The sequence below is a fragment of the Cololabis saira genome, chromosome 20, assembly GCF_033807715.1.
Source record: "Cololabis saira isolate AMF1-May2022 chromosome 20, fColSai1.1, whole genome shotgun sequence".
Lineage (NCBI taxonomy): Eukaryota > Metazoa > Chordata > Actinopteri > Beloniformes > Belonidae > Cololabis > Cololabis saira.
Window position 1 is genome coordinate 191,557 of NC_084606.1, and position 27,401 is coordinate 218,957.

The following is a 27,401-nucleotide window of genomic DNA, read 5'->3' on the forward strand; positions in this document are numbered from 1 at the left end:
GGGGGCCGCGGAGGTACTGCAGGGGGTCCTCCAACTTCAAAAGAAATAAAGGCAATTTTAACCAAAATAATTAGTGAGAGTTTAAAAAAATAAGAATAAATAAATAAATATATATATATATATATATATATATATATATATAGGATTGAGAAAACTCCATTAACAGTCAATAATAAAATTAATTGCAAAATTGACTTGGCTATTTTGGACCGATGGTTCCTGATGGGACCAATGGTTCCTGATGGGACCGATGGTTCCTTGTGGGATCGATGGTTCCTGGTGGGACCGATGGTCTGACAGGTGTGTGTTTTCCAGGCAGATGGACGACATGGAGAGTTTTCTGAGGGCGACGGCGGAGAGAGAAGCTGAGGCCAAATCCAGACTCCAGGTCTGTTCTAATTGATAAAATATATACAAATACCGTGTTCATGTTTCTACCTGATGGTTCCAGGTGTTCATGTTTCTACCTGATGGTTCCAGGTGTTCATGTTTCTACCTGATGGTTCCAGGTTTTCATGTTTCTACCTGATGGTTCCAGGTGTTCATCGAGACGCTGCTGGACCGAGCCGACCGCGCAGAGACGCAGCTGCTGCTGCTTAGCCGCGGCTATGGGTACGGCTACGACAGGTGCGGCTATGGCTATGACAGGTGCGGCTACGGCTATGACAGGTCGGCCCGCAGCCTGGACGGCAGCGCGACCGACATCATCACCGACAAGCTGCAGGAAACCATTGGCAACAGAGTAGGAATCTGTGGTTCCTTCTGCTCCTTCATTAATAATAATAATAATAATAATAATAATAATAATAATAATAATAATAATAATAATAATAATAATAACTTTAATTCCAGGTGGAGACAACTTTAGTTATTATTATTATTATTATTATTATTAATATTATTTTTTTATTGTATTATTAATAATAATAATAATAATAATAATAATAATAATAATAATAATAATAATAATAATAATAATAATAATAACAACTTTAATTCCAGGTGGAGACAACTTTAGTTATTATTATTATTATTATTATTATTATTATTATTATTATTATTATTATTATTATTATTAATAATAATAAAATAAAAAATAATATTAATAATAATAATAATAATGATAATAATACTATTATTAATACTATTATTTACTCTTTCACACTTTCTTTTCCTCCTTCTCCGTCCAGAGAAGTTCCAGCGTCTCCAACTCCTGCAGGCTGGAAGATCAGATATTCAGTCGCCATCTCTGCAGGTACCTGTGTTACACCTATACTACACCTGTACTACACCTGTACTGCACCTGTACTACACTTGACCTACCTGTACTATCTGGTACGTGAACCACGTCCCCACACTCACCTGTTAGCACGTTAGCATGTTTCAGATCCACATATTTACTTCTCCGAACAATAAAATTTAAAAACTAAAAGTCACAGAACGGATTTTAGTTTCCAGCAAAATCCCACCGGTAGCTAATATGGCTAATACAGGCCATGTAGTGTTAGCGTTAGCATGATAAAGCGGTTGGTTTTAAAATCATGAAGCATGTCATCTTAAGTTAGCTTTACAATGCTAAACTATATCATATAACTACAAGCATGCTAAAGTGTATGTGATTTTAAATGTATCATGCTAAAGGTCTTGTTCCAGTTCAGATCTTTTTATCTGATACTTTTATTGTGAAAGGGGCAAGAGAACCCTCCGCCACCGCAGCACCGAGGAAGAGGAGGGGGAGGAAGAAGAGGAGGAGGAGGAAGAAGAGAAGGAGGAAGAGGAGGAAGAGGAGGAGGAAGAAGAGAAGGAGGAAGAGGAGGTGGAGTAAGAGGGGGAAGAGGAGGAAGAGGAGGAAGATTAAGGTGAGAGGGAGGAAGAGGAGGAAGAGGAGGAAGAGGAGGAAAAGGAGGAGATGGAGGAGGAAGAGGAGGAGGAGGAGGAGGAGGAGGAGGAGGAGGAAAAGAAAGAAGAGGAGGAAAAGGAAGAAGAGGAGGAGGAAAAGGAGGAGGAGGAAGAGGAGGAAGAGCATCAGGAGGAGTAGGAGGAGGAGGAAGAGGAGGAAGAGGAAGAGGAAAAAGAGGAGGAAGAAGACGAAGAGGAAGAGGAGGAAGAGGAGGTGGAGGAGGAGGAAGAAGATGAGGAGGAGGAGGAAGAAGAGGAGGAAGAGGAGGAGGAGGAAGAGGAGGAAGATGGCAAACACACCTGGATCAGGTTCTTCAGGTAAATCAACTCCATCTTGGTTCTTCATGTCCTTTATTCTTCCTTCCTGTTTCACAATAAAAGCCCCAAAACCCTGGATCCGGACCCTGCTAATTAGCTTTGAGCTAAGAATAAAAAATAAAGAAGAAAGAAACTAGAAAGAAACTAAGAAAGGAATTCAAATAAAATTGTGTATAAAGATTACAATTTTACATCTAAATTAGCACTGTCTGCTAATTAGCTTTGAGCTCCAGCTCTTCCTCCAGCTTTTCATCCAGGATTTCCTCCAGCTCTTCCAGGGGAGTCCGAGGCGTTCCCAGGCCGAGAGACATAGTCTCTCCAGCGTGTCCTGGGTCTTCCCCGGGGTCTCCTCCCAGTGGGACATGCCTGGAACACCTCCCTAGGGAGGAGGGACATGCCTGGAACACCTCCCTAGGAAGGAGGGACATGCCTGGAACACCTAGAGAGGCGTCCCGGAGGATCCGATACAGAAGCCCAAACCACCTCAGCTGACTCCTCTCAATGTGAAGGAGCAGTGGCTCGACTCCGAGCTCCTCCCGGGTGACCGAACTCCTCACCCTATCTCTAAGGGAGCGTCCAGCCACCCTGTGGAGGAAACTCATCTCTAAGGGAGCGTCCAGCCACCCTGCGGAGGAAACTCATCTCTAAGGGAGGAAACTCATCTCTAAGGGAGCGTCCAGACACCCTGCGGAGGAAACTCATCTCGGCCGCTTGTATCCGCGATCTCGTCCTTTCGGTCACTACCCAAAGTTCATGACCATAGGTGAGGGTAGGAGCGTAGATTGACCGGTAAATCGAGAGCTTCTCCTTTCGACTCAGCTCCCTCTTCACCACGACGGTCCGGTACATCGACCGCATAACTGCGGACGCTGCACCGATCCGTCTGTCAATCTCCCACTCCATCGTTCCCTCACTCGTGAACAAGATCCCGAGATACTTGAACTCCTCCACCTGAGGCAGGACTTCTCCACCCACCCGGAGAAGGCACGCCACCCTTCCCCGGTGGAGAACCATGGCCTCGGTCTTGGAGGTGCTGATTCTCATCCCTGCTGCGTTGCACTCGGCCTCAAACCGCCCCAGCACATGCTGGAGGTCCCGGTCCGATGAAGCCAACAGGACAACATCATCCGCAAAAAGCAGAGATGAAATCCTGAGGTTCCCAAACCGGATCCCCTCCAGCCCCTGGCTGCTCCTAGAAATCCTGTCCATAAAAATGATGCAGGACCGGTGACAGAACTGTTAGTATGTGAGGCCCCAGTTGTTCATGATAGGAGAAATCACCATGGAGACAAGTTGACGGAGATTTGCGTGCTGCACTGAAATAAAATAAACTTTTGGTAATCTCAAGCACACCGATTTTGTAGTTTGTTAAGGATCTGTACTTTACTTTGTGCAATTTATAAAATTCCACAACAGGCGAAAGAAAAAAAAATACATTCTAGCACTGGCATGGCAGCACCTGTGTCCAACTGGTCTCACAGCAGGTTATGTTAATATTTGAGGCTGCGGTTGTTTCTGGTAAGGAAACGCACCATGGAGACGAGGTAACTGAGAGGTTAAGTTGATGGACTGCTGATCCATTCTGCTCTCTACACAGAAGTTGGACAAGTTAGTGCTCTGGACATCGTACAGTGAGGTGGAATGAAGCTGCTTCATGGTATAATGAACTGCTTGTGTCAATTAGTTTTTAGTTTTTTTGACAAGTTTGGAAGCGTTCACGAAGGCGCTGTGGCTTAGTTGGTCAAAGCACCTGTCTTGTAAACAGGAGATCCTGGGTTCAAATCCCAGCAGAGCCTCTAAACCTAACTGTCTTGGGGTGACAGAAAGATGTGACATATCTCAATCCCAGTTCTGCTAGTGTGTATTACTCTCTCTGTTTAACTATAGCAGAGTAATTGAATGCAATTGACCACATTTTCTCGACCATGACATGAAAAGTTTGCAGCCAGATACACGATGGACTCCTGGGAGAAGTGGAGGATCGTGCTTCTGTCCATACAGTCACTCGAGGATGTTGAAGATTCCTGCATAATCGTATTTCTGACTTTTGGAGTTGGCTGTGGTTTTTGCCTGGTACCCATGAGAGCATCTTTGAAAAGTACAGCTTTTACCAGTCAACAACACCAGCTTGATAATTCTCTTCCTGAGCATTTATTTGGACACTATTCTGCTTTCAGGTTCATTCAGTAAAAAAAAAAAATGTACATACAGTATGTGGAGGAGCAGCATTTGGATCAGTGGGAGCTCTCCAGCCTCTCCACCTCCCTAGTGGCCTAATGGATAAGGCACTGGCCTCTTAAGCCAGGGATTGTGGATTTGAGTTCCACCTAAGCTGGCAATGTTAAAAACTGCTCAATGCAATACTGAGTTGTTATCTTCAGATCCTAATTTCAATACAGCAACTTTTGCTCATTCAATCATTACTGATTGAACCTCAGAAGCTGATTTTTTTTACTTACCATGCCTGTTGTTTCTACTGTCAAATGAATTTGACACCTTTGGACATTTTAATACCTTTTATATATTTAATTTCTTTGATGAATTGTCTCTTTCTAGGTCATGATCTCTGCAGGGTCTCATACAGTACGTAGAGTTCTTTATGATTGTTCAGATGTTACTGTGGTAAGCTGGATGTTCATAGTGATCCAGGGCTGGTTTGTAACATCTTGAGTTACATGCACAGTCTCCGTAACCAAGTAGAGACCTTTTTAGGTGAAGTCACACTCAGGGAGTAACTGACTGTCAGACACACCACGTAAAGAAATACAAGAAGAGTTGGAGGAGTTTCCCACCTTGTGGCACAAGGGAATAACAGAGAAGTATTAAAGTCATAAAACTGACTAAAAGGAGAGGAACCAGACATGAAACTTAAACTTAAACTTTATTTATTTATATAGCACCGTATCATACATTTAAGAATTGCAACACATGATGCTTTACATGCAGAATAAAATGACAATCAGAAAACACACCCATACAACCTTCAATGTGATGTTCTTGTCTTATCAGGCTACATGTCATTTCTCCACTTCACCACCAAGGTTGAACTATGGATGTCATAAAAACATTTTGTTGTTGTTTTTTTGTGCTTTGTAAATGATATCTTGCTTTGTAAATGATGCTTTATTATGTCATAAGACCAATGCAAACAAGTATCTTAAGTGTGTCCATCGAGCTACATTATGCGTGAAAACCATAATGAGGTTATGCATAAAAAGGGTTCATATAGAAATATAGATCTAGAAATGAATCTATCATGTATATAATCTGAAATCTATAAGGTTCTTTTTCTTTATTGATTTATTTTATCCCAAAGATATAAGAGGAGATTAACTGAAGTTTGAAATGTGTAACATCAAACTCCTAACAGCTCTAAGATTGGCTGAGTTGTGGCTTTTATCTACTGGACGCTGAATTCTACCTTCCGATCACCAAATCCACGGCTCTGTAACGTTAGGTCCTCTCGTGCGTTGGTGGTGTCTCTCCAAACCCAGGAAAGTCAAAATACATTTTTCTTATAAGTTAGTTGTCAATTTTTGTTTAGTAGCCTGACTTACTTTCAATGTTTTTAATATACATATGCCTCCGGGTTTTGGGCCCAGCAGCTTCCGCTGCACCACTCTGCTGTACAACCAGGTTGTGACTCAGACCAGTACTGGAGTTGTAAAAGAAGATCAGGGGGGATGGTGGATTTGATCATATGGGGACAGATAATTTGTGCTGATTACAAATAATATAATATATTACAAATAATAGCAGTGACCAAAACAGCTGCAGAAATACTGCAGGAATGACATAGCAGCAGTTAAATGCAGCCTTCTGTAAGCTTTAAATATCCACTGGGCTTACATCAAATACATCAAAACACAACAATAAAAAACACTTTTCTGAACTTATCAATATGACTCTGTCCTTCACAGGATAAGTAACATGGATCACTGCAAAAACTCACAATCTTAACAAGAATATTTGTCTTATTTCTAGTTAAAATGTCTCATTTTAGTAAAAAAAATCTCATTACACTTAAAACAAGACTCATCACTGGAAAAAACTAAAATTTCCAGCTGTTTCAAGTAGATTTTCACTTGAAATAAGTAGAAAAATCTGCCAGTGGAACAAGATTTTTTTTGCTTGTAATAAGAAGATAAATCTTGTTCCACTGGCAGATTTTTCTACTTATTTCAAGTGAAAATTTACTTGAAACAGGTGAAAATTGTCAAATAAGTTATTTTTCTGGTGTTATTTTTCTGGTGATGACTCTAAATGTTGAAATAGCAGTAAAACCACATTCATTGATGAAATGACATAATGGATGGAAAGGAGGGATGGCAGTTTTACAGGGGGGGATGATTTGGACCGTTTTTATTTCAGGGGGGGATGATTTGGACCGTTTTTATTTCAGGGGGGATGATTTGGACCGTTTTTATTTCAGGGGGGTTGATTTGGACCGTTTTTATTTCAGGGGGGGATGATTTGGACCGTTTTTATTTCAGGGGGGATGCCATCCCTCCTCCTCCCCCCTCAACTCCAGTACTGACTCAGACACACAATCCCTGACTTTGGGGGAAGCTCTTTCCCTTTTCACCACTGGGACCAAATCTGTCAAACACACCACGTAAAGAAATACACATTTGGTCGTGAAGAATTGGAGTGCCCCACCTTGTGGGACAAGTGAAGATAAAACTGACATAAAAATGACAACAATATAATATATATACTTGTTATAATTGATCACATACTGGCAGAATTGAAGCCTGAATTATAATTCTGGTTCCAGCAAAAATCAGACCAGTTTAAAGTCTCAAGTTATTCAAATCTAATGACGACATATGATCTTTGCTGGAACACACAAGACCTGCTTTAACTGAAACCTTTTCAGGCCAGGTAACCATATATGGTAGCTATTAGGGGTGTAACGGTACACAAAAATCTTGGTTCGGTACGTACCTCGGTTTGGAGGTCACGGTTCGGTTCATTTTCGGTACAGTAAGAAAACAAAATGCAAAATATAAACGTGCTAGTTGTTTATTACACACACACAAAATAACATTGGCTCTACGAGTGCCGGCACTAGGACCCCGCGGACGCATGGTGTGCCGTCGGGCGGTTTTTTCCTTCATGCTTCCCTGCAGCGTCTCATGCAAACACAAACACACGGACCTGCAGAAACATTTCTTTATATAATGTTGTCTGTCGCCCGCGATATTTTTTCTTTTTTTGGCCGGCGCCATAATTGGCTGGCTACAAACTCTATACATCCCATAATGTATAATAATATGCCCGCGCTCTCAGCGGCGGTACTCGCATCGTTAAGGCTGATTTATGGTTCCGCGTTACACCAACGCAGATCCTACGGCGTAGGGTACGCGGCGAGCGGCCGTACGGTGCACGTCGCTGCGTACCCTACGCCGTAGCCTACGCCGTAGGGTACGCGTCGATTTAACGCCGAACCATAATTCAGACTTTTCTAGGCAACGAAGCAGGTTGACTCCCGTTGCAGAACAGCTGCAGAGCCACTCATGAACGTAAATGATCATTGTTTTTTTTTTTTTTTAGGCCTGGCGGGGGGTCTCGATGGTAGGGGAAACACTGGACTTGTCACAATTATGTGCTTAGCTCTTTAGTTCTTCATTAGTTAGTGCTTTTTTCTTTAATCTTAATACTTTCTCGGTGTGAGCGCAACTGCATGTGCAGCTGCAGCAGCGCTCTGCTCCACAACGTGCGGTCCTCTACTTAATATGTACCGAAACTCGTTCGGTACGCCTCCGTCCTGAACCGAACACGCTATACCGAACGGTTCAATACAAATACATGTACCGTTACACCCCTAGTAACTATAAAAGTTACCATCCTTCATAGCTCTGTTACTTCACATAAAGCCAGGACAGTAGTGGAACAGGTTTGTGTTCTAAATATATCACAGTGAGGTGGAATGAAGCTGCTTCATGGTATAATGAACTGGTTGTGTCAATTAGTTTGTTTATTTTGACAAGTTTGGACTCTTTCACAGAGGCCCTGTGGCTTAGTTGGTCAAAGCACCTGTCTTGTAAACAGGAGATCCTGGGTTCAAATCCCAGCAGAGCCTTTAAACTCATGAAGACAAAGGTAAGGATGTAACTCCTGTAATGTTTAAAACCATGTACTTTGTGGAAAAAAGTATCCAATTTCTAGGTTTTCCACACAGTTGGATAAACTGTTTGTCAACACTTACAATGTTTCACAGTGTAGTAACATTTCCTAAGCAGTAGAAAGCAGACTGAACTCATCACATTTACCAGCCCTCATTCATATTGAGGTGATTATTGCTCATCAGTGAACAGTCGTTGACCGTCACTGCCAGGGGAACTTGAGAAAGCTTTTATCCAGTCAGGAGTGGGTACAAAGAGAGAGATCTGTTCATTCAAATGACAATCTCAATCGTCATTATCAATCCTCTCCAAGTCTATGGTCTCTTTAAGAGGATGCTGTTTCCACATGTCTAACTGAATATACCTGCAAACATGAAGACGGTAATCAAGACGTTGTTGCATGAGCTGAGGCAGTGTCTCCCAACCTGGGGTCCGGGCCCCCCCTGGGGGGGCGCCAGAGATCTCTGCAGGGGGGGCGAAAGTTTGTCTGCTTTGAGGATATGCAGTTGTAAAAATTATATTTACACATGTTAAATAAATAAAAAATCCTAATAACACACCTAATGGAATACAGTAATCCAAGTCTGTATAAACCCACTTAGAAATATATTTTGGTCATTTTAGTTATTTATCAGGATAAAAACTTAAAAACGTATTATTATATCATTATTCAACATTTAATCATACTACTACTCCGACAGGTTGTTAAAGGAAAAATGTTAAAAAATGTTGCTCTCATATTATAAGAGACATTTTTCAGAAATATTTTTATGTCCTTGCAATTATTTTGTGTGTGTATTTTATACATTGGTGACACAAAAGGAAGGTGATAAAAACAAAGTACAGGGTAAACCAAAGAGAAATGTATCAAAAAAACATAATTAATGTTCATTTTTTCAATTAAAGGTTTGTAACAAATAACTTTACTCTTTTGCTGCTAGTACGTCCGGGTCGGGGGGCCCGGCTGGTCTTAGACACAAGTAGGGGGGGAACAAGGAAAAAAGGTTGGGAACCACTGAGCTAAGGGACAAATGGAGGTAAGTAGATTGTGATATTGAAGAAACCATCATCAAATAGTTACTGTCCCTGACATGGAGACTGCTCATCTGGTCGTAATGCTGGTAAACTGTGACGTCTCCTGCAGCTGTTTGACGGGGATTCAATTCCCAGCCATTGCAGCTAACATGAGGGCGTTAGTTTCAAAGTTTATTTAGACGGGACAATGCATATTAATATAGGCTACACTACATTAAGCAGTGTAAATACACCGGGTTTAGCAGATGTGCTAGTTTCCACCCGCAGTCCCCACAAACAACCAGACACACTCACACTCACACCTACGGGCAATTTAGAATGATCAATTAACCTAATATGCATGTTTTTGGACTGTGGGAGGAAACTGGAGTACCCGGAGGAAACCCACGCAAGCACGGGGAGAACATGCAAACTCCACACAGAAAGGTCCTGCTGGGCTCCTTAAGAGTGAGGTTTTCTTTGTTGGGGGAACGTTAGCAGTCTTTATGAACATGAACTCAAACAGTCAACACCGATGTCTACATGGACAACAATACTCTGATCGTAATCAGATAAAATATGTTTCTGTTTTCTGGAAGTGGAGATAGCAGCTGGGTTTCAGCTAAACATGTGGTGAAGTACCAGGAGAATGCTAGAGACAGACAGGTGGGAGGTGGACGGGTCCAGCATCTCCTGGTGCCGTAGGAGACGATGATGGAGCATTAGCAAAACCATGAATGAGGTGGAAGATGAGACCTCCATCTATCTGGATCTCCTTCTGCCTGAAGCCTGTTCTTCTTCATCCCTGATCTCTCACATTGTTCTGCTGCAGCTTCTTCCCCGGCTTCCTCCTCGTCATCTTTAATCTGGACTTTCAGTAGTTTTTGGCCTGGCTCAGAGTGAACAAATCCCACTTTGCTGCCATTAACATTGTTACATTCTTGTTTGGAAACATGCAGGTCCCTCGGATTAAGAGTCTGATGCTCGACATCTGGGGTCCGTTTCACAAAACAGGTTTAGTGAAAACTCTGAGTCTGTTAACCCTGAAATGAGGGAAACTCTGAGTTTTCCGTTTCACAAAGGGAGGTAACTCAAACCAGAGAAAGAGGAGTAACTTTAGCCTGTTTCACAAAGAGAGGTAACTCAAACCAGAGAAAGAGAGGTAACTCTAGCCTGTTTCACAAAGAGAGGTAACTTAAGCCAGGGGTAGGCAATTCTGGTCCTCGAGGGCCGGTGTCCTGCATGTCTTAGATGTTACCCTGCTTCAGCACACCGTGATAAAAGTACCTGTGTCATCAACAGAATCGTGCAGCCCTGGATGACAAGCTGATGACGTTGATTAATTAGAATCAGGTGTGTTAAAGCAGGGAAACATCTAAAACATGCAGGACACCGGCCCTCGAGGACCGGAATTGCCTACCCCTGACTTAAGCTCTCGGTCAGTTACCGTAGTAACAGACGCTCTGAACCTAACCTGGTCAGTTACCGTAGTAACAGACGCTCTGAACCTAACCTGGTCAGTTATCGTAGTAACAGACGCTCTGAACCTAACCTGCTCGCTAGCAGGTTTACTTCAATAAACCCTGAGTTTCTCTCCGTCTCCTCCCTCAGTAGCGTCATTTCAGCCAATGGGCCTTTACGACATACGAATCCGTTTTCTGCACCACAGACAGCAAGCAGCAGAGTTAGAGAGCAGAAAAAGTATCTGACAAACGCAAATTACGCAATTTAACTAATTCGGTTCACTTTATTCACTATGTCAGTGCAACAATATCACAGGGACATCCCAGTTTAACTCAAAACAGTTAAAGTCCAAATGCAAAAAGGAGAGGGAGGATCAGAAGAGAGAAAGAGAGAGAGTAAAAAAAAGTCAAATATTTCCCTTAAACAGATTTATAAGAGGGTAGGGTGATTTGATATCTTACCTTAAAAAGAACTTGCATAATTAATCCATCAGTGGCTACAGCCTCGATAATATCTTCTGCTGCTGGGGCAACATTGGACCATCACGTCTTTTTTTTTTTTTTTTTTTAATTGCGTGGTTGTCTGCTTCCTTTTCATTTTTGTAAGTTAGTAACATTGCAGAGTGCCCTAAAAACGAGATTGATAGCGACCACAAGTGTTGGGAAGGATAATACCTAGTGAAATCCATCATGTTGTTCTGATATGCATTTGTAGTTATGAAGGGATTTTGTAAATTGAAATGTTAAATAAAGTTTAAAAAAAAAAAGAAAAAGTGTGTGGATCTTTTGTTGTCGCCGGTACCATGGTGAACCTTTGTATCGGGGCTCCATTAATGCTGGCTTTTTATAGTTGTGGTGCATGCGCTCAACTCCAGGTGAAACTACTTAGAGTTGAGTAAATTAACTCTAAACCGCTGTTCTGGAAACGGAAACTCAGAGTTTCCGATCTCAGATTAGATCAACTAAGAGTGAAACGGACCCCAGGTCTCAGATGAACAAAGCAGGTCAGAACAGGTCAGGGGTCCGTTTCACAAAGCAGGTTCAACAAACACTGAGTCTAATCCTGAACTCTTAGTTGATCTACTCTGAGATCAGAAACTCTGAGTTTTCGGTTCCAGAACAGCGGATTTGAGGTAATTTACTCAACTCTAAGTAGTTTCACCTGGAGTTAAGCTCGTGCGTGAGGGAAATCAAAAGCCATCATCAGTAGAGCGCTGATACAAGGATTCACCATGGCAACCGGCGACACAAAAGAGCAACGTACATTTTCTTTTTTTTCTTTTTAACTTTATTTATCATTTCAATTTACAAAGTCCCTTTGAGGAAACATTAGTTTGCATCTCAAGGTCCACATACTTCACTCCACTGGAGTTAGAAGTGTTAATACGTGAATATGGCGAGTATGAGAGCATATTTTGGAAAAAAAAATGAAATTTTATTGTCATTTAGATCAGGGGCAGCCGCCACACCTCGGCTTCAGGGGAAAATGTAAATGTTTTTTTTTTTAAATACATTTATGGAATTACTCTGTGTCTATTTGTATTGATTTGTTCTATTACTTAATACATATAAAATAACTACAAATGCATATCAGAACAACATGATGGATTTCAGTAGGTATTATCTTTCCCAACACTTGTACCCCCCTCATACCTTGAAATGTCCCAGCGTCCCTGACGATGGTGGTCGGTCGCAATCAATCTGGTTTTTAGTGCGCTCTGCAGTGTTACTAACTTACAAAAATGAAAAGGAAGCAGACAACCACGCAATAAAAAAAAAGAAAGAAGACAAGTGATGGGTCCAGAATATATTAACGAGGCTGTTAGCCACTGATGGATTAATTATGCAAGTTCATCTCAAAGTAAGAATCCTCTTATACATATGTTTAAGGGAAATATTTGACTTTTTTTTACTCTCCCTCTCCTTTTTGCATTTGGACTTTAACTGTTTGAAGTTAAACTGGGATGTCCCTGTGATATTGTTGCACTGACATAGTGAATAAAGTGAACGAGTTAAATTGCGTTTGTCAGATAAGCTTTTTCTGCTCTCTAACTCTGCTCTTGCTGTCCGTGGTGCAGAAAACGGATGTGTATTGCGTAAAGACCCATTGGCTGAATTGACGCCACTGAGGGAGGAGACAGAGAGAAACTCCAGGTTCGCTGAACCTAACCTGGTCCCGACCAGGTTTATTTCAGAGAGTCTGTTACCACGGTAACTGACCAGGTTAGGTTCAGAGAGTCTGTTACTACGGTAACTGACCAGGTTAGGTTCAGAGAGTCTGTTACTACGGTAACTGACCGAGAGCTTAAGTTACCTCTCTTTGTGAAACAGGCTAGAGTTACTCCTCTTTCTCTGGTTTGAGTTACCTCCCTTTGTGAAACGGAAAACTCAGGGTTTCCCTCATTTCAGGGTTAACAGACTCAGAGTTTTCACTAAACCTGCTTTGTGAAACGGACCCCAGAGCGCGCTAAAAACGAGACTGATAGTGACCACAAGTGTTGGGAAAGATAATACCTAGTGAAATCCATCATGTTGTTCTGATATGCATTTGTAGTTATTTTATATGTATTAAGTAAAAGAATAAATCAATATAAATAGACACAGAGATATTCCATTAATGTATAAAAAAAAAAAAAAACATTTACATTTTCCCCTGAAGCCGAGGTGTGGCGGCTGCCCCTGATCTAAATGACAATAAAATGTCATTCAATACCATTCCACCACTGTTTTCATCTGTAATATTATAAGACAGTGTGCTTAAATGTTAAATGAATACTGCATTCAAACTTACACATTGACTGCAGCAACTTTCGCCAACGCCAAATCTCTCCTTTGCTGCTGCAGCTGTTCTTTTTTTCTGAAATATGCTCTCATACTCGCCATACGCACGTATTAACACTTCTAACTCCAGTGGCGTGAAGTATGTGGATCTTCAGATGCAAACTAATGTTTCCTCAAAGGGATTTTGTAAATTGAAATGTTAAATAAAGTTTAAAAAAAAAGAAAAAGTATGTGGATCTTTTGTTGTCGCCGGGCGGTTGCCATGGTGAATCGTCGAATCGGGGCTCAATTGATACTGGCTTTTGATAGTTGTGGTTCACGAGCTTAACTCCAGGTGAAACTACTTAGAGTTGAGTAAATTACCTCTAAACCGCTGTTCTGGAACCGAACACTCAGAGTTTCTGATCTCAGAGTAGATCAACTAAGAGTTCAGGATTAGACTCAGAGTTTGTTGAACCTGCTTTGTGAAACGGACCCCTGGGGCCTGTACTACGAAGCAAGTTCAACATATCCAGGATATCTTTTCCTTATCCAGATTCACTAAGCGGGACAATTGCAATCACGCTAAGCGGTCACACGACGGTGGTTATCAACTCGGTATATCAACCCAGGTTTCTCCAATCTGGATATGAGCGCGTGCACATAAAAGGGGCGGTGTTTTCAGCGCATGACCAATCGCAAGCATGGAGAAGTCCGCTGTCAGAGCCGCTTATTTCAGTAGCGAAGAGCAAACAATAATTTTACGGAAATATGATGAGTATAGGCATATAATACAGGCAAAAAGCAACACAGTTGCAGCTGCAAAATGCAGGAAAGACAGCTGGCAAAAGATCGCTGACTGTATAAATGTGTAAATTCATAGGGATATAAACATATATTTGAATATTCTGGGAATCTTAATCTTAAACTGTAAACCATGATCAGCAATATTAAAATAATAAAAGGCTTGCAATATTTCAGTTGATTTGTAATGAATCCAGAATGTATGACATTTTTTTTGTTTTTGTGTTTGCATTACAGAAAATCACAATATTCTAATTTTCTGAGACAGTCCTGTATATATTGGTTCTATAACTATTGTTGTTGACCGATAACTTGTGCTGATGCTGTACCAAAGAATTGGGTTTTTTTATTTATTTTATTTAATTTTTTATTTTTTCAGGAGGGGGGTGTTTAGTATTTTAAAGTGACTTCTCAGAATGTTCGAGGGACGAAATTGAAAATCCCTTTTTTGCTATCCTCTTACAAATGCATCTTCTTTTTCATTTCTTCTTGATTTATTTATTTAATTGGTATTAGTTTTGGATTGACTGTACATCGGATTTTGGGTGATGATTTGTTTTATTTATTCATTGATTGATTGATTTTTTATTTTCTCCTCCACCTCTTTTTTCTTTTTTTCCTTTTTTTCTTGGATCGTTCATACAGGTACTCATCAGGGAAAGCAAAGGGGTTTTGGTGGTCCCTGAATACGCGTTCTCTTCGGAGGGATCCTCTCACGATCCGCGCACCGAGCTCCACTGGATTCTCTTCGAAAGGGCATGCCATTTTCCAAGAGAGCTGATTGGTCAGTGGGCGGTGCTTTTATACCCGGCGATCTGTATCTCGAACATAACCTGCTCCGGAGCAGGTTAGCTGTTCAGCATAAGTTACCATGGCGATGTACCCCGGTAAGAAGTGAACCACCGTCGTAGTCCTGAAAACCCAGGGTTAAACCTGAAGTTACCTCGCTAACCCCAAATCCCGCTTCGTAGTACAGGCCCCTGGTCTCAGATGAACAAAGCTTAACTAACGGGTCTAAGTGATCCTGAAGTGTGTTGTTAAGTGAGTCGCTCAACGTTATGTAATGTGTGATTAAAGCTGGTAACATGAAGTAGTGGAGAAGGAGGTGACACGCAGGTCACAGGTCAGGACTCAGAATTGATTAAATTAGGATTTAATACTCTTTAAATCCTGCAACTGTTCAATAAGTTGAGCTGTGAGGCGTCACGGATGTGGACTAATTCTGAGAGATCCATGAAAGTGAGACACTGAGATTATATGTTCAAATATGAGACACAGGATTTATTTTTAATGACGACACAAAACACAAGTTAGACTGAAAGCATAAACCTTTATTAGTCACGTTACACACAAGTAAAGATGAAAACTAACTAGTTATTTACTTCTGATGATTAAGTATCCACATATACTGACAATATTTAACAGACATTTAGAGATCAGTCAGGGATTTTCTTTAACATTATGAAAAATCAAATAAGAGTAAAATATTCACCAGTGAAAAGATTTTAAACACAAGTGATGAAGGCTGTTTACAGTGATCATTGTTTACTCTTGAACATTTTCTTTGCTATTTCTCCAAAATACTGTAAAGTCCACTTTATAATGATGTACTTCAACAAAGTAGTTGTTGTACTTTGAAAGCTAATAAAAAAAGAAAAGATGAAAAGAAAGCATATGTAATTATGCCAAAAAGTAAGTACAGTCATGATCGTAATGCTTTACATTCTGGAATGAGAAATCAGAAAAGCATTCGACTTATTTTATAATGTGAGATTTGTATTAAAACAAACATTTCATTTCAGTCAGTCATTTCAGGTGTAACTGAGTAAATATCATGTTTACTTTTAAAACCTCTGCTGCTCCAAAAGTGATCAAAAAGAAGAATAAACTCAATCACATGACAATGTTTTTAACAAAAAAAAGTAAAAATAAAACTTGTCATTCAACATTTAAAAACTAAAGAAAATCTTTACTTTGATTTGGTAAATATTGTAAGAATGTAAGAAATGATTTAATGACAAGAAATAGTTGCACAAAAATGTAAATCAGATGACTTTTTATTGTTATAAGAAAATGTAGATAAAAGAAAACCACATTGATCAGTTTTTCCATATCAGTATTTTCTAAACCTTTTCGATTTCCAATCTATATGTGTTACCAAACTTGAAGTTGTTAATAAAGAAACTTTAAGAACATTAAAAAGACACAACATCCAGAGTGGAAGCTTCACTTTCACCATCAAAGAGAGTGAGGTTGAATATAATCAGTTTCAGCTGATGTTAAATGAGTTTTTTAGGCTTGCTTTTGCCTGTTGTTTTGTAATTTTCTTCCAAGTTTCAGGAATGTCAGCTGGCTCTGCCTCATATGCTTCAGCAAACTTCTTGTTGTACTTGTTCATCACATATTTCCAGAAGTCTGATGCCTCAAGACTCCCATCAGGAGGGATGTGCCAGTCTGGGAAGATTTTCCTGTAAGACTTGTAAGGATGATCTTTCATGTTGGTGGCGCTGCAGCGAAAGCTGGTGTCACTGAACACAAGAGATGTGCAAACGTCAGTTACAAGTTTTTCTGAACTGACACCACTGTGTCTACCCAGACCTCTTGGTCGATGCAGGGAAGCAAAGTGTTCTTCATGTTTGCGTCCTCCTGCTTCACAGGGAACTTTACAGAACGGACACTGTTTCCCACAACCAACTACTCTGTTGAAAAGCTCAGTCTGAGGATTCACACGGAGATGTTCTAGTTTTCTCTCCAAGGTTGTGTCTATAAACTTCTTCTTAAGAGTTTCTTCCATCTTCTCCACAGACTCGGTTAACCAACCAGCAAACTGCTCCCGGTCAGCGTTGTTCAGGATCATGAAGGCACCAAGAGCATCCTGGGAAATGACCAGTTTATCACTGAGTTCTTTGCAGATGCGTTCAACAAATGTCTTCAGGTCAGCACTCTTCTCTGATTTGGCCTTTTCCATGGCGTCCTTTATATTTTTGATGCTCGACTTGAGATATTCTTCCTCATACCTATATGTTTTAGTTTCATCAGAGAAGTGCTCCTTTATTTGTCCAAGTATCCATTTTTTTACATAATTCTCATAATTTCTAATGCAGCTCAGATAGCTGTTGAAGTCTTTCCTAGACAGCAAATACATCAGAACTGAACCCTGGAAGGAGGTTCGTGTGCTGAAAGCTTGACTTCTCATCACTTCGTCTGTGATATTCGGACCCAGAGAACGGTAGACAAAGTCTTCAACAGCCGGTTTCAGACATTGTTCTGTGAACTCTTCAGCCTTCTTCTGGCACTGGTCTCGTTGGTGGAAAACATCTTTGAAATCTAGACAGAACTTTTCCTTGTTTTTATCCAGAAGGATAATGGGGTCATTTGCTTGTATGAAGTCTTCATGCATTCTCTGAAAGTTTCTGGCTGCAACTGCACAGATGTGCTGCTTTAGAGAAACTTCAAACTCAATGTCTGTGTAAACATCAGCATTGTTCAGCCTTTCATCAATGATGCGAAGGATCTCCTGGATGTAGGTATTGTGGTAGTTGGTTTTTCTTTTCTTTTTGTCTGTTACAGAGTCTTGGCAAGCAGCTATGATGTTGTCAGCCACTTTTTGTCTGGGATTTACAAGATCTTGACGATTAAACCAATACCTGACTGTGTGTGTTAGGTCTTTTAATAATCCTTCAGGTTTGTATATGAAAGGCTCCAACCCACACTCTTGGAGAGGTTTTTTACTCAGGAGTTCACATGCATGACTCCCCTTGTATGAAACATTTTCTCTCAGATAGTGGCTAACGTCTGTGAAGACATCTGTGGGTTTTAGTTCAGAGAAAGACATCTTCCTCAGTGTTTCACTCCACATCCTATCAAACTCTTTGTTTAACTCTTCGTCTGTCATTTGGATTTTTTTCTTTCGACACTCACTAATTAATTCACCTACTGCCTTTTCTATTTCTTTTGTGTGGTTCTCCTTGATTTTGTCGACTTCTTTCTGTCTTCGTTTGATATCAGCTGCTCTGAGCTGATTTACGACAGAATTCTCCAATTCTCGATGAAGCCTCTTTGCACTGTTTTTAAATTCCTCTTTGTGTCCTTCAACCAGATAGACATGTCCATCTCTCTGCTTGAAGTATTCCTCCAGATTGTCAAGGAGCTTCTTCTCCCATTCAGACAGCTCTGTGGTCGCTTCACATTTTAACTGAGTAAGAAATTCTTTCATATCAGATTTTTGAGACTTTGCAGCATCTGTACCAAAGTTAGAAATCTTTGTTTCTGCGTTGCTAATCCAGCTGTGCATTGCTTTCTTGAATTCCCTCTCCCATTTATTGAACTCTGTGCAGAGCTTCATGTATGCATCAGTTACGAGGCTGTTTCTGAAGCTGAAGATGAGGTTTTCGTGCTTCACAGCATTCCACAGACTGGTCATCCACTTTTTAAACTCCAATACATCATTAGCAGATGATACACCCTCTCCCAGTTGTTGGATGATGTTCTTCTTGAGCTCGTATAAAGTCTGGCTGTACCCCACATTGACTGGCGCCATTGGTGGGTTTCCATTCCAGAGTCCAGGAACGTAGCAGTTCCCAGTGTCTGGACTGTACTCCATCACATCAGTGAAGCTTTTGTTCTCCTCTCTCTTTTCCATTCTGGCTGCTGCTTGGGTCATCTCATTTAACTGTTCCAGGAGCAGTTTCCTGTCTCGTAGGTTCTTCTCATGAGCAGAAACATCAGAAACATTTTGATGAACAAACTGACATCTTGGTTTTTTTCCCACCTCCTTCATCCGGAGGAAAGCATGAACCAATATTTGCAGAATGTCCTTCATTTCAGTTGAATTCTCCATAGCAATATTGATAATGGTGATATCACTCAGCCCCACCACAAGCGTTGCAAGCTCACTGTCATGCTCATAGCTGTTGTCCAGTTGAGCAAGTTCTGGTGACTTAAAGCCCTCGGTGTCAATGATCACCATGAAGTCATAGCAAAATTTTCTTTTGACGTCTTCATTGAGTCTGATGAGCAGCATGAAGGCACCGCGAGTACATCGACCACTGCTGACTGCAAACTGCACTCCAAACATGGTGTTCAGGAGAGTGGACTTTCCAGTGCTCTGAACTCCAAGAACTGTAACTACCCGTATTTTGTTCTTTGGAGACACCAAGTGATTCAGCTGAGTGAGAACGTCACTCACCCATCTCAGAGGTATGTTGGATGCATCTCCATCAACAAGTTCAAGAGGAAACCCATCAAGCAGCAACTGTGCACAGAGTTTGGGCAGATGTTGAAATTGTTGACGTGATGGGTCTGTTTCTGGAAGTGAGAGGGAAGCTTCATAGATCAGACCCATTTCACGGAAGAAATGTTCAGTCCCCAGAGAGCTGTTGGAAAGTTGTCTGACAATTTCTTTCACCTCCTCTTTGTTTGCAGAATCTTTGCACTTTTCTTTGTACAGCTCTCTTAGTGCAGAAAGTTTTAAACGAGAGACGTTATCAAGGTTCATTCGCATCCATTTCAGGAAATAACATCTTTCTATTCCTGGTCTGGATATTGCATTGATGAAGCTTGCCATTGCTGGGGACAAATCATAAGAGTTCTGCTTTTTCCGCAGTTCCTCCATCTGCTGCTCAAGGTCGCTTTTGTACATTTCTATGTTCAAAGATCCAACTTTTTGAAGGCGAAATTCCTCTTTTTCTAAGTGAGTCAGTTCCTTCCATATTTGTCCTTGCAAAGGAAGTTGTTGTTCTTTATACTGAAGGAGATCATGAATTTTTTCAGTGATGGCATCTGCGTTTTCCTTTCCAGCCTGACACTCTGGAGAGTCTTCATCAACCAGGATTCCCAGTTCATGAGCAATGTCAGCCATATTTGCTATTGGTATCTTCATCTGTGGTTTCTCAACTACATCACTCACTTTTTTCCTCAAACATTTGATAAAATCTGCATCATTTTTCTGTTTTGTCTTAATAATAATGTTGTTTTTAGTCAAATCCAATGCAGTTGCTACGTTTTCTAGTGTTTCTAAGCTGAAGTTCTTGCTCTCACTGTTTCCCACCAAGAAGATCTGAGCTTTCTGGTTCTGGTTAGCAAGAATTTTGCACTCAGAGCCCAAATGGTCAAAGAACACGAAGACTGCTGCAGATGTCTGACACAGAAAGGAGTATTGTGTTTCAAATGAAGTAATATCCCCATGAAGATTAGCAACAGCCACTGGTTTATTGAAAAGATCGATGTCTTTGTTCCCACCAGGAAGGTACCAGGTGATTTCTGTCAGTCCGTTGGATATTCTCTTTGGACTGTCACAACCCTCCATGTTTTGGTGAACAAAGGTGTCGTGGTACTGCTGAGAATTGCTGAGAAGCTTATTGAGGATCTCTGACTTTGACAAGGTGCAGATACCCAGTCTCACACAAGATATCATTGGAACTTGAGAATCAACTATTCTCTCTTCAATGAAACCCTTGGATTGTGAAAGAGTTGGAGGTCTGTACTTCTTGACAATGTCTCTCATGGCCCACAGCATGAGCGTACACTGTTCTGTATCACAGCTGGGAAGCAGCAGAGGCACAGAGAACTGACACATCGACATTTTTAGTGCCATTTCTTGTTGTACAAAAGCATCTGAACACAGAAAGAGAGCAGTGATTATGTCGAGAGGGTTTAGTGTGTCACCTGTGTTTGGACTGTCAAGTAGATCACGCAAATTTAACTTCCCTGATGAATCATCACAGTTCAACTCACTAACTGATGCACATTTCATATTTCTAGCTGTCACATTAACCATCATCAGTTTCTTTAGAAAATACCATGGGAGATCTGATTTACTCTTGACAGGAACATCCGTGATGGTCTTCTCATCAATCTCCAGGATATTGCTGAGTGTTAGTTTCTCTCTGTAGTACGGCATCAACCCCAGATCCTCCAACAGGCTCTGCAGGTCGATCTCTGTGGAGATACAGAAAATATTTATGAAATAATTGCCTTGTGCCCTTAAACTGCCACAGTTACAAGAGGAGCTTAGTGTTTAAAATCAAGCAGCTTCCCCATAAATATTAAACACAACTGTTGATTATCTGAACCCATGAAACAAGTTCAATAAAGTTCAACAAAGCCAGGAGAGCTGTTCTCAACAAACAGAATATGGGAACAGGGATGGTGAGGACTGCATTGATTATCATCAACTGGGTTGAATTAAATGATTAATTAATTGATGGTTGTCCCAAGGTTTTCGACTTTCAAATGTTTCTGACAAAGTCAGTTAGTAAATTACTTGATTGTTATAACTCCACTGATCAAATATTTATTTTATGTTATTTACTGGATCATTGTCTGGATTGATGCTCGTCCTCCTGCCTGGTTGCTGGATCTGATCCTGCAGACCCAGAAACTCTGAACAGGATTAAAGCGAGTAATAATGATGAATCAGTTATATTTTCTGCTGTATTCACCTGTATTATTGTATTATTTTAAATAGGATTCTCAGTTGATTTGATCAAAGTATATAAACTGTGTTTTTTGGTCTAAAGGTTCCCATAGTGACCAGTTTGAGATGGCATTTCTACTTCCAGCCTGAAGAGAGCTAATATTTGCTCCAGCAGATTCCTGTGACTCTAAACAGGAACATGTTAATATGGGTGAATATTTGATGATGGCTACAACATCTGCCCGGAAAACAAGACACTGGTTGCTTGAAAGAACTAAAAAATCAATGTGGCATCATCATTCATTCTGACAAATATAATTTAATTGAAGCGTTGACAGACTTAATTAATTAATTTGTCAGTCATTTGACAGCAAGGTGCTGATTCAGTTTTTTAAATGTTTTGTGGTTAAACTCTGACTGAATTCCAAGTGGGATTAGATAAATTAGATAAAACAAGTGATATATAAATTCAGACAATGCAAGTATACAACTAAAGTATGGAGGATTTTTTGTGCCAAAATTAAATAAATAAATACATCATTAATTAAATAAATTGGGAATGAAATATATCATTAATTAATTAAATGTGTCATTAATTAATTAAAATTAGAATGAAATATGTCATTAATTAATTAAAATACAATTCATTTTAAGTAAAAATATATATTTATTATTTCAGCATTTAATTAATTAATGACAAATTTAATTAATGATTTTGTGTTGCGTGTGAATCATGAAATGTAAAACTGCATTTAATTAATTAATGACACATTTAATTAATGATTTCGTGTTGTTGAATCATGAAATGTAAATGTAAAACTGTCAGTTTCACTCGTCAAACTCAGTGGGCGGAGCTAACGCAAATCTAGTGGAATCCACTGCTTTGGTCTGTACGGAGCCCTGGAGGTGACATGGAAATTATTATTGTTATCTCGTGCGCACGACTTTTTATCTCATGCCACTTCAACATATACAGCTATTGATGCCAAGCATTTATCTAGTCGTCGAAGTCCGATCTCGGGAAACTGGCTTCACAAACGACGTTTTAAAAGTGGAACTATTTCCAGAGGCGGAGTTGACACAAAGTGCTTCGACATTGTCACGTGAGCGTGCTGGACCAATCAGAGTGGCCGCTGGTCCAAGATCGCTGCCTACAGTGCTGATTTTATTTGTAGAAATAAGCTTTAAATTGCACTAAAATGACTACAAACAATGTTATATGTAAACGAAAATTAATCTGAATTATAAACCTAAGAGATTATATAGTTATTATATATTATTATATTTGTAATATTTCTGGTTCGTTTTCTTAACTCTGAGCTTTGTTGGTTGGTTTGTTAGTTTGCTGGTGGTTTTGTTCTGAACACTTTTCTGTTTCTCATTTTGCTGGGACGCCGGGTCCCTCCGCCGAGACACAACTTTTGCGGTATGCGTTCATTTTTATGTCTAAAAATGATGCGCAGTGCCGACCCAATCAGAAACGGTACAGATATTTTGGGATTTTTTTATATATATATAAAAGAAATACATGACTTCACACAATACACGCGCTGGGTGACGCCTCCGCTCCGACGTCGTTGCTACGGCAACCCGTCAGATCAGTCAATGATGTGGCCCAGTCTGAACAGAGCCAGATCCGATATGGACACTTGCTAAAAACAGTGTGGACAGTCAGCCCTGAAAATCGGATATGAGAATGAATCAGATATGAATCAGATTTGCCTGCAGTCTGAACGCGGCCCTAGTTTATCGTAATGTGTTCACAAGCCCTGCAACAATCCATTATGTGGATTCGATTTGCCTTGACTTGATGTGCAGGGGAACCAATCAGGTGTTTGGAATCCGCCCACTGAGTTTGACGAGTGAAACTGACAGTTTTACATTTACATTTCATGATCCAGCAACACGAAATCATTAATTAAATGTGTCATTAATTAATTAAATGCAGTTTTACATTTCATGATTCACACGCAACACGAAATCATTAATTAAATGTGTCATTAATTAATTAAATGCTGAAACAATAAATATATATTTTTACTTAAAATGAATTGTATTTTAATTAATTAATGACATATTTCATTCTAATTTTAATTAATTAATGACATATTTAATTAATTAATGATATATTTCATTCCCAATTTAATTAATTAATGATGTATTTATTTATTTAATTTTGGCACAAAAAATCCTCCATACTAAAGGAGTAGAAACAACTTTTCTTCATGTTAAATGATCAATTTAGAGTTCATTTAAAGTTACATTTGTTTAATTTTAGGAAGTGTCCAAATTGATTTTTATTTCACACACAGTCAATAAAACAAGCTTGCAGACCTGCAGTGGAGATTTTGACAGATGTAACTTGCTAATGAAAGTTATCTTGGAGAGAAAATGAGAGAATGGTTGAGAAAGTAAAACTAAGTAAAACTTACTGTCAGTAAATCTGAGATACTGGCTAATATTTACAGACTAAATCACAGGGTCTTAAGAACTAACGGAGCCCCAAACAACTACATTTGTAATATTTTGTAAAGTCATAAATTATTTAAAAAGACATATTGTTTTTGTTCATTGTCAACGTCATACATTTAAAAAGTGAATGTGGAAATGAAACTACGTATGACAAGTATCACTTACAATAATAAACTATTTGGTCTTTAGTTTAAGAAACACCAACAGGAAGTGGAGCTTTGGCAGAACTCTCAAGATCCTTCCTGAGAATGTGAAACTATATATTATAGAAAATGTTCATGCAGTCAAACAAACAGGAAAACACTCAGCTTTGAGCCCTGACAGTCCATTTACATCGTGAACCCAGATGTTTATACATCAAAATGTGCGTCTCCATCCTGCGACTACGCGCATTACTTTTCTCTTTCAAAAGTGTTACCGTGGCGACGCTAGACGCCATAAGGCGCGCCCCCCTTCATCTGATTGGTCCATATTTGATAGTTCCCCAAAAGTCACCAAATTTTGCATGCAAGGCAGGCCTGGCGATAAATTTGATATTTCATGGTTTGTATTAATGGGCGTGGCAAAACGGCTCAACAGCGCCCCCGGAAAACTCTTGTGCCTCAAGCCCCACAATACGGTTTGACGTACATGCACGAAAATCGGTACACACCTGTATCATGTCGCAAATTAAAGAAAAGTCTCTTGGCGCCATGGCCGAAACCAAACAGGAAGTCGGCCATTTTGAACATTCTGAATTAATCGCGTAATTTTGGAGCAATTTACGCCATTACTTCGACAGTTAATACGGCCCGAACCGTAACGTGCACCCAGGTGTGTTATACATCAAAATATGAGTCTCCATCCTGTGATTACGTGCATTACTTTTCTCTTTCAAAAATGTTACCGTGGCGACGCTAGATGCCAAAACGCGCGCCCCCCCTTCATCTGATTGGTCCATATTTGATAGTTCCCCAAAAGTAACCAAATTTTGCATGCAAGCCAGGCCTGGCGATAAATTTGATATTTCATGGTTTGCATTAATGGGCGTGGCCTAACGGCTCAACAGCGCCCCCTAGAATACTTTTCTCTGCCATAACTTTTGAATGGTTTGACATAAAGAGTCGTGGGTGGTGTCATCGGACTCGGTATTGAGTCTTTGACCATACTTGGTGAAAATTAGCCCCGCCCATTCTTCTGATTGGTTGTCCCTATTTTCTGCTATAACTTTTGAATGGTTTGACATAGAGATTTGTGGATGGTGTCATCGGACGCTGTATTGAGTCCTTGACCTTCATTGGCCTGAATTAGTCCCGCCCCTTCTTCTGATTGGTTGGCCCTATTTTCTGCTATAACTTTTGACTGATTTGACATAGGAAGTCGTGGGTGGTGTCATTTCTGATATGCTTATGGGGGACGGTGGCCGTGAGTGCGAGGGCTCGTTCATCGCTGCTTGCAGCTTTAATTCCTGTTTGTTACTGTAGCATAGTCGAGCAGAGCTGAGCGGACTAGAATATCTCCCGTTGCTAAGTTGTATCTCAGGTCCGTCCTAGTTACTGGCGAATCAACACTGTGTCCATTAAGGAGCTTATGGGAAGGTAGTGATTGTTCCAGGTATTAGTCAGACCCTCAGGTGTTAAAAACTACCAGGTTCTTATGGGAGTACCGGTAGTGCAGCGTAATGGTGCACTCTGAAACATGGCTAACTACGGCGACCCAGGACACGGTGGTGGAGCTGGACGGATTTAAGTTGGTGCGGGGGGATCGGACGAGAGAGAGCGGAAAGAGGAAAGGAGGGGGCCTGGCGGTGTTTGTGAATGAGAGATGGTGTAACCCCGGGCACATCGCTGTTAAAGAACAACAATGCAGCAGGGACATTGAGCTGCTGGCTGTTAGTATGAGGCCGTGTTATCTTCCGCGGGAATTTACGCATGTTATCATGATGGCTGCGTATGTTCCCCCCTCTGCTAATAGTGATGCAGCATGTGATGTCCTGAACTCAGTCACCAGCAGGCTGCAGACACAACACCCGCAGGCTCTCATTCTGATCTCTGGGGACTTCAAACATGTCTCTCTGTCCTCCACTCTGCCAACTTTCACGCAATATGTAACATGTTGCACCCGGGAAAATAACATACTGGACCTTTTTTATGCAAACACCAAGGAGGCATACACCTCCACATCCCACGTGGTACCTGTGCCCAAGAACCCGCACCCCAAGGACCTCAGCAGCTTCAGGCCGGTGGCTTTGACATCCCACCTGATGAAGGCCCTGGAGCGGCTGCTCCTCCAACATCTCCGCCCCATGGTGAGCCCATCGATGGACCCACTACAGTTTGCATACCAACCTGGCATTGGGGTGGATGATGCCGTGATCTTCATGCTACATCATGCCCTGTCTCACCTGGAGAAACCTGGGAGCACTGTGAGGATCATGTTCTTTGATTTCTCCAGTGCGTTCAACACCATCCAGCCGTCACTTCTGGGAGACAAGCTGGAGAATGCAGGGGTTGACAGTCACCTCACATCCTGGATTCTGGACTACCTCACCAACCGTCCACAGTATGTGAGGACACGGGACCACACATCAGACATGGTCGTCTGCTGTATGGGGGCCCCGCAGGGAACGGTCCTGGCGCCGTTCCTCTTCACTCTTTACACTGCTGACTTCTCCTACAACACACCACCCTGTCACCTCTTATGGGACGGTAGTGATTGTTCCAGGTATTAACCAGACCCTCAGGTGGTAAAAACTACCAGGTTCTTATGGGACAGTAGTGATTGTTCCAGGTATTAGTCAGACCCTCAGTTGGTAAAAACTACCAGGTTCTTATGGGACGGTAGTGATTGTCCCAGGTATTAGTCGGATCCTCAGGTGGTAAAAACTACCAGGTTCTTATGGGACGGTAGTGATTGTTCCAGGTATTAGTCAGACCCTCAGGTGGTATAAACTACCAGGTTCTTATGGGACGGTAGCGATTGTTCCAGGTATTAGTCAGACCCTCAGTTGGTAAAAACTACCAGGTTCTTATGGGACGGTAGTGATTGTCCCAGGTATTAGTCGGACCCTCAGGTGGTAAAAACTACCAGGTTCTTATGGGACGGTAGTGATTGTTCCAGGTATTAGTCAGACCCTCAGGTGTTAAA

At 40.9% G+C, this 27,401-nt stretch overlaps 1 protein-coding gene and 2 non-coding genes across 3 annotated transcripts in view; 2 read left to right on the forward strand and 1 right to left on the reverse strand.

Annotated features, from left to right (window-relative positions):
* Positions 1-27,401, reverse strand: part of LOC133420886 (interferon-induced very large GTPase 1-like) — a 67,886-nt gene that overhangs the window by 16,752 nt on the left and 23,733 nt on the right. The window lies entirely within an intron of this gene.
* On the forward strand, positions 3,940-4,013 carry trnat-ugu (transfer RNA threonine (anticodon UGU)). Its single transcript has one exon. It is a non-coding gene; the product is annotated as a tRNA-Thr (tRNA).
* On the forward strand, positions 8,229-8,302 carry trnat-ugu (transfer RNA threonine (anticodon UGU)). The gene has a single exon. It is a non-coding gene; the product is annotated as a tRNA-Thr (tRNA).